The sequence below is a fragment of the Acomys minous genome, assembly GCF_964271855.1.
Source record: "Acomys minous genome assembly, chromosome: 1".
NCBI classification, from domain to species: Eukaryota; Metazoa; Chordata; class Mammalia; order Rodentia; family Muridae; genus Acomys; species Acomys minous.
Window position 1 is genome coordinate 77,224,205 of NC_140483.1, and position 12,983 is coordinate 77,237,187.

General features: G+C 41.6%; 1 long non-coding RNA gene across 1 annotated transcript; it reads right to left on the bottom strand.

The window, feature by feature from the left end:
* Positions 1-736: 736 nt before the first annotated feature.
* Positions 737-3,434, bottom strand: LOC311602203. The gene is made up of 2 exons (XR_014780707.1): positions 1,599-3,434; positions 737-1,048 (listed from the first exon to the last, which is right to left on the bottom strand). It is a non-coding gene; the product is annotated as an uncharacterized lncRNA (long non-coding RNA).
* Between the last annotated feature and the right edge of the window lie 9,549 nt (positions 3,435-12,983).

The window sequence follows — 12,983 nt, forward strand, 5'->3', positions numbered from 1 at the left end:
AACATCTTGATGGGTGGATCAAAGCCCAGAGGGGTCTGCTTAAACTATTGCACTAACCAAGGACACTACAAGTAGAAAACATTCATTGAACTCCTACACTTGAACCCCTACACACACACACACACACACACACACACACACACACACACACATACACACACACTTACTTAAATAAAACTAGCACTAATAAATATAAGAGAAAGTAATGTGGGGAAATACATGATGAGAGACTTTAAAGATGTATGAATCTTTGCTAAGCTTCCAAAATCCTTGGGAATGAGAATTAACTCTTACCATCTGTAGAAACATTTGCTTATCCAGTTGTGTGATGAGTGCAGCCACAGTAATTTAATCACTCACTCTACATTTTCAAAGGCTCAGAAAAGACTGCTTGAAAATATAAGAGACCAGATGAGTAAAACATAAATGAGGTGTTAAGCAGAACAAACATATGCATGAATTTTTCCTTTGGAGCCAGGAAAGTATAGGTGGCAGAAGAAGCACCAAGATTAGAATATAAAAGAAAAACAAACAAACAAGCAATGTTAGAGGAAAAAAAAGACAAGCAGCACAATAAGGGCTACAGTTAAAGGAAAGGGGTATAATGGGGGAAGGCAGGCTCTATATAATGACACTTAAAGGGTCACAAATATTTCTTTTTGTTTGTTCACTTTACATTCCTGTGGCTAGCGTTACCGTCTCGTCAGCAAGAATGACGCTGCACACACAAACAGGATCCTTCTGCAGTAAAGCTTTACTGCCTCTTGAGAGGAAGAGCATAAGCTTACAACACGAAAAACGGAGACAGAGAGAGCAAACAGCAGAAACCCCTCCCTTATATAGGAAACTGTCCTCCACTTAGGACGTGTCAGTCCCTGATTGGCTGTTGCTCATCGGGCGAGATGACGCCACGGGAGAGGCAGAGCACAACGAGTGGAAAATCCCTTCGCACATGCGCAGATTAGTCGTTTGTCAGCATGGGACACAGGGTGTCAGCGCCATCTTGTAATGGCGAATGTGGGCGCGGCTTCCCACATCTCCCCCTTTTCTTATTATTAAGAAGCAATAAGACACCCAACAAGGAGAGTGGAGACAGAGGTCAAATCCCCAAACAAAATATTAGGCCTGCATACACAACTCTCCCCTAAGCTCTTCACCCGGAGAGGTCATAGCCTGGCCCTGTGCCGTTTTTTCTGGGGGAAGGACACTGGGGCATGCAACCTTCATGCAAGATGACATGCCTCCCTAGAATTAGCTCATATATGCTGCAGAGCCATTCTACTGCAATGCTTCGCTATGCAACTCTCCAGGGCTGCTGAAGCTTACTCACTCTACCTCATGCAATGAGATGAGACTCTGAGGGTGCAAGAGCTGAGCAGCCAGTGACTTATTGCTTAAGCATGGTTAACCATATATCAGGGGAGGTCCCAGACTCTAAAGCAGCAAGTGCTTGGGTGATAACCACCTTGTCTCTTTTTGTTTGAGCCCTGAGTTTACAGACCAACCATAGGGTCAACACTAATCCACAGCAGATTACAGCTCCAAACAATCCAACCCCAACCCATTCTTTAAAGAAGGAGAAGGCTGAGGATATCCACGATGAGAATCCCTCAGTAAGTGACAGATTCAGCCGTGTGGAATTGACTTGAATGATAGCAGTCCGCAATTCTCTTAAGGTCTGTTCAAACTCCGCTGTCCAATTCTGTAAAATAAACTGAGAGAGACTCTTTGACAGATTAGCTGCTTTAGTGAAATTTTCATATTGAACCGAGATAACACATAATCCAGGGAATTTTTGTTCACAGCCCAGTTGGGCCAGTTAAAACCACTTGTCGGCGCTGGACCGTCCAGCGGAAATAAGAAGCCAACAACCAGACTTCTTCTCGAGATCTTTACTCAGGATTAAGCTCAGTGGGAATGGCCCCGAAGAAGGGAAGGGCCAAGCTTAAGTACAACTCAAGGGCCAATCAGCTCATGCCAGGTGTCACCTCCTCATAGGTCTGCGTCAGAGCAGGACTGCTCGTCATCAGATCACCAGTTACCCTTGCACAGCCTTTTGCCACATAAGGACTTGTTTATCTTAGAGAGCGCTCGCCGTCGGGATGGCGGAAGGCGGAAGCCTGCGCCTTGTTAAGGCATGGCACATCGCAGCTCTCCACAGTCCCCCCTGTTTTATTTTGTAAGAACAGGACGAAACGGGTGAGAGTAGAGGTCTGATCTCCAGAGGGCACTGATGTATGACCACCCATAACCCAGGTTATTCACCTTGATCATGTGCGAAACCCGCCCTGAAGTTTGGCCACTGATGTACAACAGAACTCAGCTAGGGGCTCGGCCCCAGGCTAGCTCTGGACCCGACCGACACCTTTTTCTGGAGGTGGGATTTTGGGTGTCAGCCCACATGCAATCAGACGTGCTCTCCAGGAAGCCATTAACTGCAAACATTGTACCTCCTGTGCAGTGCTTTGCCTTGCACCCCGAACGTGACGAGGATCAGGACTTAAAGGCCGCCAGCCAAGCCTGAGGGGACTGTCCAGCCTCAATAGCATAGAAGGCTTGTTCAATTAGGGCACGGTCTCTGTTTTGGGATATGACCAAGCGCCGAAGAAACACAAGGCAGAGGAAGCTGATAATCAGAAGGGCCATAGCTAAAGCCCCGATACCCCCCCCCCACTCCTTAAGATGATACATAGCTTGTTGAATCCAGGAGGCAAGGCCTTCAGCGGTGGTAATGTCCACTGGAGTGGAATTCACAGTGACAATGGTGAGGCGCAGATCTCTTCAAACTCTGCAGACCAGTTCCCCTGGAGATAAGCTGAAAGACTCTTAGACAAATTAGCAGCACATGTAAAATTGTTATATGGCACAGATGTAATGCATAACCCTGACATTTCCATTTGCATCCGAGCTGAACCACCTGTTAGAAGTTTTAAAAAGATCAGATGTATTCCAGCTGAGAGTAGCATTACCAAATGCTCTTCCATTAATCATGGCCATTGGTATTGGCATCCTCAAACACTGGGAAGCTGGCACGAGCCTGTTTCCAAACCTCTGGGCACAGAGAATGATAGTTCCCCTGTGGTGCTGATAAAGGTGAAGTGTCCGCATAAGGCGGCGGTGCCAGTTCCGAGGCACGCCAAGATGGCGGATTATCTCGTTTGGGCGCGGCCTCTTCTGCCTTCTTCCTCCTCCTACCCTCCTCGTGCTGTTTCTGCGCGAGCGACTCCATTTTTAGCATGAGTCTCTCAAGTCTTTAGTTTTCAGCAGCCCTTTCTGAGCTGCCCTGATCAGACATGACAAAGAGTTTCCCACTTTTAAAGGGTCTCCAAACGTCCCCCGCTTTACCGCGGACTGAAAAACTTGTCTCAACAACCTGAGAACCTTCCCCCGCTTTACCGCGGACTGAAAAACTTGTCTCAACCTGTTCAATATCTCCAAAATCTCCAAAAATGCGCCCTGCCGCTTCTGTCATTCTGGCCACAAAATCAGAGAACGACTCCTCAGGGCCTTGAATAATCTATGTGAGGCGCCTATTACCTTCCCCTTTTTTAGAGAGTGCTTTCCAGGCCTTAATTGCAGTCTGTGAAATCTGAGCATAAGCTCCCCAATGGTAATTTACCTGATTTGCAGTAAATTGACCTTGACCTGTTAACAAATCAAAGGTCCAATCCCTCTGTTCAGGGGTAAGTGCAAGGGCATTGGCCCGAGCCTGTGTTTGAGCGGCCTCGAACCACAGGGCTCTCCATTCCATATATTGGCCCATATCTGGAAGTGCGGCCTTGGCCACCATCTGCCAATCAGAAGGAGTTAGGGCACCAGTGCCAATTCTTTCTAACATTACCAGGGTGAAATTTGCATTAACCTCATATTTGCAAACAGATTCAGCCAAGTCCTTTATTAGATTGAACTCCACTGGCGCATGGACTCGACCCCCGTTCTCTGTTTCAAACACAGGAAAAAAATTATGTAATTTTTTACGAATCTTTTCCGGCCAGAAGGAAAATCCAGACTGCAGTTCGTAGGGTGGAGGAGCAGTGGGCACCACCCTGCAAGATAAATTGAGGGAGGGTTGTTTATTACCCTCTCGTTCGTCTAGGTGGTATCTCTCTTCCTCATACCTGACTGCCTCTTCCTCTAATTCAGCTTCTTCCTCCGAATCAAGAGTCTCATTGTCAGAGGTAGAGCTATCAATATTCAATGCCTCAAGATCCTTTAAAGGATAAAACCTTTGCGATATTTTTCCTGGCGGTGAACTAGGTCCTGAGGGGGGTTGCACTCCTTTTACAGGAGGGTCCTGAGCTTTTTTCTTTTTACGGGCATTCTTCTTCCTGCCCGCTTTTTTCTTTTTACGGGCATTCTTCTTCCCGCCTGCTTTTTTCTTTTTACGGGCATTCTTCTTCCCACCCGCACCCAACCTCTCACTACGTTCGGTTTCTGACATGCTATCCTGAACTTCTAGGGCGACCTGTCCTTCATCTACTGCCCTCTTGACAATTACGGCAGTAAACATTACAGCTAGAATCAGCCCAAGAATTTCAGAAATATGCATACCTCTCCGAACTTACCAACCCTGCAGTTCTGAATCCTCCCTGTAGTCAGGGGCTCTCCGAAGGTGCTGACGATGGTGTGGTTTCCCGGGTTTCAGCACCATTTGTGGCTAGCGTTACCGTCTCGTCAGCAAGAACGACGCTGCACACACAAACAGGATCCTTCTGCAGTAAAGCTTTACTGCCTCTTGAGAGGAAGAGCATAAGCTTACAACACGAAAAACGGAGACAGAGAGAGCAAACAGCAGAAACCCCTCCCTTATATAGGAAATTGTCCTCCGCTTAGGACGTGTCATTCCCTGATTGGCTGTTGCTCATCGGGCGAGATGACACCACAGGAGAGGCAGAGCACAACGAGTGGAAAATCCCTTTGCACATGCGCAGATTAGTCGTTTGTCAGCATGGGACACAGGGTGTCAGCGCCATCTTGTAATGGCGAATGTGGGCGCAGCTTCCCACACATTCCAATGGTAGCCTTCATGCTCTTTACCTCCTGATCCCACCCTCTGTCCTTCATACTTTCTCTCTCCCTCCCCTCATCATCAGAAAGGGGAGCCCTACTCTTCTAACATCTCACCTTAGCCTATTAAGTCATCTGGACTGCCAGTATTCTCTTCATCTTTGGCCTGAAAAGATAGTCCTGCCATGGGAAAATGATCAACATATGGGGCCAACAGTCTATGTCAGTAGTCCTTACTCCCCATAGTATTGGAGCCACAGTGAGACTGTGCTGCCTATCTACTACATCAGAACAGAGGGTATGTCTTCAACATGTGAGGTTATTGGTTCGTGCATGAGACTCTGTAGCACACCCCTGCACTGCCAATATTTGTTTGCTAGATTGGTCTCCTGGTGTTGTTCCTGATAACTCTCATGCCTGCAATTCCTCAAGTCTTCTATAATGTTCCCTGTGGTCCACCCTGACAACTTTGGCTGAATTTCTCAGCATCTGCTTCTCTCTCCTGCTGGGTGGAGTCTTTCAGAAGACCTCTGTTGTAGGCTTCCTTCCTCTTCCTTCATTTCAACTGCTTTTGGTGTCTATTCTGTTCTGAATGAGAATTAATCATTCTACCAAGAGTCCTTTTTATTTAGCTTTGATAAGTCTGTGTATTGATGTATCCTGTGTTATTTGGCTAATATCCCCATAGAAATGAGTATATAGCATGCACATTTTCTAGGTCTGGGTTTTTCACTCAGGATGATCATTTCTAGTTCCATCCATTGGCCTTCAAATTTTAAGATTTCCTAGTTTTTAATAGCTGTGTAGTATACCATTGAGTAAATGTACCACAATATCTTTATCCATTCTTTAATTGAGGGATGTCTAGGTTGTTTCCCGATTCTCCTATGACCATAGGATCAAAGAGCTGGAGACATTGCATATCTAAATTTCTCAGTGCTTGAACTCACTCCCAGTCCTAGGACTGCCTTTCTCTTCCTTAATATACTGCCTCTGTTTCTATCACTGTCTAAGGTAACCCTGGTTCAATTCCTTGTTTAGGTACTCTATGGCCAGAGAAGTCCAACATATAACCTCCAAATTCAACCTTCTCACTTCACAGACTGGAAACTTAGAAGGCCTTAGGATTAAAGTCAGCTGTATTCTTAGGACTTTAAATGGTATGGATGTGACTCTCTCTCTCTCTCTCTCTCTCTCTCTCTCTCTCTCTCTCTCTCTCTCTCTCTTTCTTCTTCTTCTTCTTCTTCTTCTTCTTCTTCTTCTTCTTCTTCTTCTCCCTCTCTATCTCTTCCCCCACTCTTACACTCTCTCTGATTGAAGAGATAATCTTAAAATATCTCAACAGCTAAAGCCCTACATGGATATCATGGTTATTCCTAGCATTATTACATTAGTTCATCTAAAGGAATAAGAAATCTGTTTTAATGGCTGATTTTAAGTTATGGGGGTGCTTCATCTATTTTTTTTCCAGAATTAAAAAGGATCAGTCCAGAAAAATATTTGACATTCAATGAACAGTTGTTCATGGACTGACAAATGTCACAGCATGTAACAAAAAAATTTTCAACAAGCCTCAGGACCTGAGTTTGATTTGTAGACTCTGGATGGAAAGAACCAACCCTGAAAATTATTTTCTTATTTTCATACATATGTCTTCGACACCACCTGGAAAAATAAGTAAGACAGTCTTTAAAAACTGTACTAAACCTAGAGTTACCTTCTGAGTGCATACTGTGCCCAGGATTTTTCATGCCTAGGTTAGTTTATAAGCCTACAGAAAGTGATGAATATAATGAACAGGTAAACTGTACACAACAGTGTCTTCTCTAAGCACTTTGATCACCAACTAGCCTTTGCACTAGCTAATTTTGTTTTTTTCACTGGCTCAATTAAATTAAATTAAATTTTTAATTAAATATGTGTGTGTTTGTGGGTGGTATATTATTTAGGTTTTTCTAATACTGTGATGAAGCACCATGACTAAAATCTCCTTCATAGGAAAAGATTTATTTGGTTTATACATATTGATCAAAGACCATCATTGAGGAAATCTTGTGTAGAAAGTCATGCGGGATGGCAATGTTAAATTTATGTATGATTTAATGTTTTCAGAAATGATATTTTGGCACTGGACAAGCAATTAGTATGTTCTTCATTTGGGGGATCTCTTGTGCTTCCAGTTTTTTTCTCAAATGTCTGTAGTTCTTTATGTAGCATGAGACCTAGACTTTTCAGCATGGAGTTGGATATGCTCATTGGTGTCATCCTTTTTCAGATCAGCTCTTACAATCTCTTCTGCAATGTTCCCTAAGCATTAGGTATGGGAATGATTTGAAAGTGTATTCATTGGGACTGGGCTCAACAACTGCATTTTTTTTATAGATTGTTGTTTTCTATACGGGTATTTGTTGTTTGCAAAGAAAAGTTTCCTTGATTATTAGTAACGGCTCCCAATACCTGTACCATCTGTCCAGGGATAAGACTCCTACACAGTGGGATGGCTCTTCCTTCAGCAATTATTGATCGAGATAATGCCACACACACACAGGCTTATAGACCATTCCAAGGGAGATATTTTCTTAAGTGAAATTCACCCTTCTTAGATAGCCCTGGGTTGACAAACAGGCAACAACAAAAACAAGCAATTAACCAGCACAATGACTATGGGTCCTAGGAGAGGGTTCAGGATCCTCTGGTCTTGGAAGTACAGGTATTATAAGCCCCTTGATGTGGGTTCTGGGACTTGTATTCAGGTCCTCTGTGAGAGCAGTACCCACCATTAATTAGAGAGACACATTTCCAGCCCTCCATTTGCTCATTTTGACAGGAATCCCCTCATATGTACAATGCAGGGTCATCACTATATGTAACATACAAACATATTCCTGCCGGACTTTTATTATCATTAGGGAGTTAAGTCTTTCTATACCAGATTAGTCCCATGGAAAATGTATATGTTGGTTAATTGCCTGGCTCACATATTTTTTTCAATTGTAGATGGGTGAAAAAGGAATCTTTTATTTCTGTAATACTTTTCTTCTCTGATAAGAAGCTTTATTTTAACAGTAGCTCATCATCACTGACAACTTCTGTACCAAGATATCTGCTTTAAAGTCTGTGCTAAAATATTTAGATCTTAATGGATGTTCACAAAACATCATGTGGTTTATTGATGTTAGGCCCCTTAGTACAAATTGATAACTGCTCACTGCTCCTTTCATTAGTAAAAGACACTGTAAAAGACTACAATGAGACTCTTAGTCCATAATCAGGAAAGGGTCAGGGATCCATCAAATCCATGTGGCTTTAAATTAGCTGATGTTGCAAAGTCAAGAGAAGATTTGGATGCGTAATTATTTTTTTACATGGAGAAGTATAGTTTAAAGCTAAAAAATAAAAATATATGTATATTTACATATAAGGGGTAAAAAATGATATTTTGAGTGTTTTTTCTCCATGTGAGACAATGCTTTACTACTTTGTGAGGAATTTGAAAATAGATTTGTATAATTTTGTATCCTAGTAAAAATATATTAAGAATATATTAGTAATGTGTCTAATTATTATTTATAAGATATATCTTATATTAATTATGTATCTTCTATGATACTCTGAATATCATCTTTTTATCATTCAATCATTTCATAGTGATTCTTTAACTAGCTGTCTGACTAATAATTTTTGTGTAGAATATTGAGAATTCAGGACACTGAAAACTTACATGTTCAACATAACTTTTCCAGAGAAATATTTGCTAAATTTCTAAAAATGCAAATTTAAATATCACCCAATACACCTTCATGACAAAACTTATTTCTCCTTTTCCTGGCTTGGAGTTAGAACTCAAAGAATAACTATGTGGTATCTTTTACTGTGACATTATTTTTGGTCTAATAGTTTTGTAAAATTATTCCACAATCCTACTATATTTGTGCAAATTTCTCTACAAACGTCTAATTGTTTTTTCTTCTGAACATTCACTCACTGAAGGAGAATGCCAAGGTCACAAATGAAGTGATATAAATAACAATACACTGTGTCCAGAAGGAAGAAGGCTTGATACAGACTGGGTTTAGTGGACTGAATAGCTCTCAGGGATCAGTAGTCAGATACACATGCAACTAGAAGGGAAATCAGTTCAATGAATAGGACAGAGCCTTAATATAGGCAGCCAACACAAAATGAGTATCGTGGGGACAATCAGATATCTTTATTTTCCCAATCATCCTAGCAAATGTCATATTTGCTTAAGAAATTTAGTGTAGTATCTCACATTTGAAATTTCATTGTGATGTTGACATACTGCTTCTGAGCAAACTTAGCAGAAGTCCACAGAAAATATTTCAAAGAAAAAAATACATTACATTGTAATCATTATCAAGTGTTATCAGAACAGAGTATGTTCTTGTGTTTGAAAATGGAAAATGGCAAAGACTTTTAACAAGGTTTATCTAAGCATAGAATAATGGAATTTGCTTTTTTTTTTAAATAAAAGATGAAATAACTCAGTTGAATCTTGGCATGAGATGTTTCCCTTGTTGCATACCCTTCTATTACAGAATGAAAAAGGCAAATAATTGGAAAAGTATCGAAATATTTAATTCATGTTAAAATAACTGTTAAGATAATATATTTTAATAAGCCTTTGCCTGTCACTTCTTACAATGATAGTGTTATATTGCTTTTATTTTAATTTTATTTTTTATTTTAATTTTTGTTTTTAATATTTTTCTCTTTTACGTATCCATTTATATTATTAAACATATATGCAATATACTTCCTACATCAAGAAGAACCATGAAATAATCCAGAATAATATAAATGTTACGTTCAAAGTGATTTGGCTATCTGCATTTGGCAACCTTGAAGGAAACATCTTACCCACCTTGGTTCCACTAAAATTCTGAATATATACCCATATCTATCAAATGTCACCTTTAGCAGCTGAAATAATCTACCTAGACCTAAGAAATATTTTTAATGTTATTCTTTTTTAACTTCATATTTAATTTTTACATATACATTCATATTATTATACATATATAAAACAAAATACATAGAACAAGAAGAACCACAAAACATTAGGAATTATATTAGTGTTATATTCATAGGGTTTTGGCTATTTGTATTTGACAACCTAAAAGAAAACATTTTCATATCTTGGTAAGACTAAAATTCTGAATGTAATCAATATTTATCATATCTCATCTCTATTAACTTAAAACATTGATCTAGACCTAAAACCATCTTAACCCCTAAACAACTAATCTTACTTCTGAAACTAACCTATTTGGTCTCCAACTCCATCAGAGTCTTGAGAAGGAATAAAATTAATTACCTGAATAAATGGCAAGGGCAACTTAGCAGATTGTGAATTGAAACAAAAAATAACAGAGACAGTTTGCTGCCTGAAAAGTCATCCATAACTCTCTATAAAGTTGGTGTGTCATCTTCAGCCTTCTGGCCCAAAATATCTGAGAGACATATTTATGAGGAAGAAACTATTGAAGACTTGCATATACTTTCTTGGCCTAATTTGGCTGTGGACTCTGCCTACATCCAAGCATGCCTGTTTTTTACAAAGAATTCTGTCAGTTAGATCTAAAAAATATTAACCTCTAAACAACTAAGTTTAAGTGTAAAACTAAACTACCTGGACTTCAACACCATCAGAGACTTGAGAGGAATACAATTGATTATCTAAGTAGACTGGAAGTGCAAGTTAGCAGCTTCCAAAATGAGAAAATGGCATAGACACTGTGCTGCCTAAACAATTACCCAAAACTCTATAACATCGAAATATCATCTTCAACCTGCTGGCACAATATATCTGACAGACATATTTGCTAGACAGGAAATATTGAGGACCAACTTAAGCTGTCTTGGTAGAGTTTGGCTCTTGAAACTACCTGCATTCAAGTTTGCCAATTTTAGGCAGAATTCTTTCTGTTTCAGAAATGAGGACATTTTGCTCAGTGGTTGGTTTGCCACATTTGAAGCCAACACCATAAGGAGGTTCATTGATGGTCATGATCTTCTTTGAGGTAAACTGGGAGTTGCCAGGAGTTAACTTTTCTTATTGTCAAAGAATCTTTTAAAGAAAATAAACACAGAGAGATCCAAGATGGTGGCGAGCAGTATGGACCATGTTTGGAAGCTCCAGTGAACAATTCAGAGAATTGCACAGATTCTGAGCCAGGAACACCAAGATCCCCACAGCATGGCAGCAAAAGTGCTCCACTGTTCGGAGGGACAAGGGTGTGGAGGACCTGTGTGCCCCTGCACAGAGGAAAAGCACAAATTGTCACAGATCAGAGCAGAAGCGGCAGAGACAACAGCAGCAGCAGGGGCACAAGCAGCACAAGCAGTGGTTGCTGAGGTTTGCAGCTAAGAGACTTCCAGTGGAGGTGTTTGGTGTGGTGGATGGTGGGAGTTGCTGCGGGAAAGGGGACTCTGGACAGGATGTGGGTCGCATGGTGCCTTGAGACCCAACTGGACTCGACGGACAACTCAGCCCCAGAGTCCTGGGCTCAGCTCAGTGTGCAGTGCCATGGAGACACTGGCTCAGCTCAGCAAGCAATTCTGCCCAAGGCACCACCTCAGCGCAGCCACAGCTCCCCTGCTGTGACTCAGGCTGGGCCAAGCACTCAGTTCCACCCTAGGCACCAGCTCACTCAGCGGCAGCTCTCCTGCTGTGATGCAGGCTGGGCAGAGCACTCAGTTCCACCCTAGGCACCAGATCAGCACAACCGCAGTTCTCTGGCTCTGATGCAGGCTGGGCAGAGCACTCAATTCCACCCTAGGAGCTAACTCAGCACAACCGCAATTCTCCTGCGGTGACACAAGCTAGGTGGAGCGGTCAGTTCCACTGGAGGTGCTTGCTCAGCCCAGCCACAGTTCCCCTGCTGTGATGCAGGCTGGGCAGAGCACTCAGTTCCACCAGAGGCACGACCGCAGCACAGCAGCAGTTCTCCTGCTGTGGCAGACAGTTCAGGCCCTGAGAATCTAGCTGAGCTCGATGAGTGGTTTGGGCCCAGTGTCCCTGGCTGGACTTGGCAGGGGACCTGGAAGACTGTGGATACCCTGGTTTGACCCAACGCTCATTCAGAGACCCAGAACGATTGCAGAACCCATAGCAAAGGGGAGCTGAGGATCACTGGCTGTGAGAGCCCAAAATGACAGGGCTAACCTCCTGCCATCCACAACAGTGAAGCATCAGAGCTTCCAGCCTATGGAAATTGTAAGAAAACAAATGAATCTATCATCAGACTCCCTTCATCCAACTCTGGAAGTTACCCAATAAAAACAGAAGTGGCAAGATGTCTAAAGAACAGTGTAAAAGCATATGCAAAAAACACCAAAACAACATGGCATCTCCAGTTTCCAGCTATCCCAAAGTAAACAACCCAGACAACTCAAATACACCGGAAACACAGGAAAATAATCTCAATTCCTTGGTAATGAGGATGATAATGGAGGAAACAAATAAAATTCAAAATCAAATACAGGAACATGCAGCCAAACAGGTGCAAGACATAAAAGAAGTATATAGAGTGGAAGTGGAAAATTTTCAGGAAAATGTAAACAACCAGATGAAAGAAAGAAATAAAAAGATTCAAGATCTGAAGACCTATAAAGCGACAATGGAAAAAACTCAGGAATATACAAAAAACCAGATGAAAGAAAAAAAAAACTGTTCAAGATATGAAAATGAAAATGGATTCCATGATAAACACACAGACAGAAGAAAAAATGAGAACATGAGACCTCAGAGAAGAAGGCGAGCAACACAGAGGTGAGCTTTTCTAACATAATCCAAGAGATGGAAGAACAAATCTCAGGTCTAGAAGGTACAATCACAGATCTTGAAGCAACCATTAAAGAAAATGCCAAATCTGGAAAACTCCTGACACAAAACATCCAAGAAATTAAGGACACCATGAAAAGAAGAAATCTGAGGATAATAGGCATTCAAG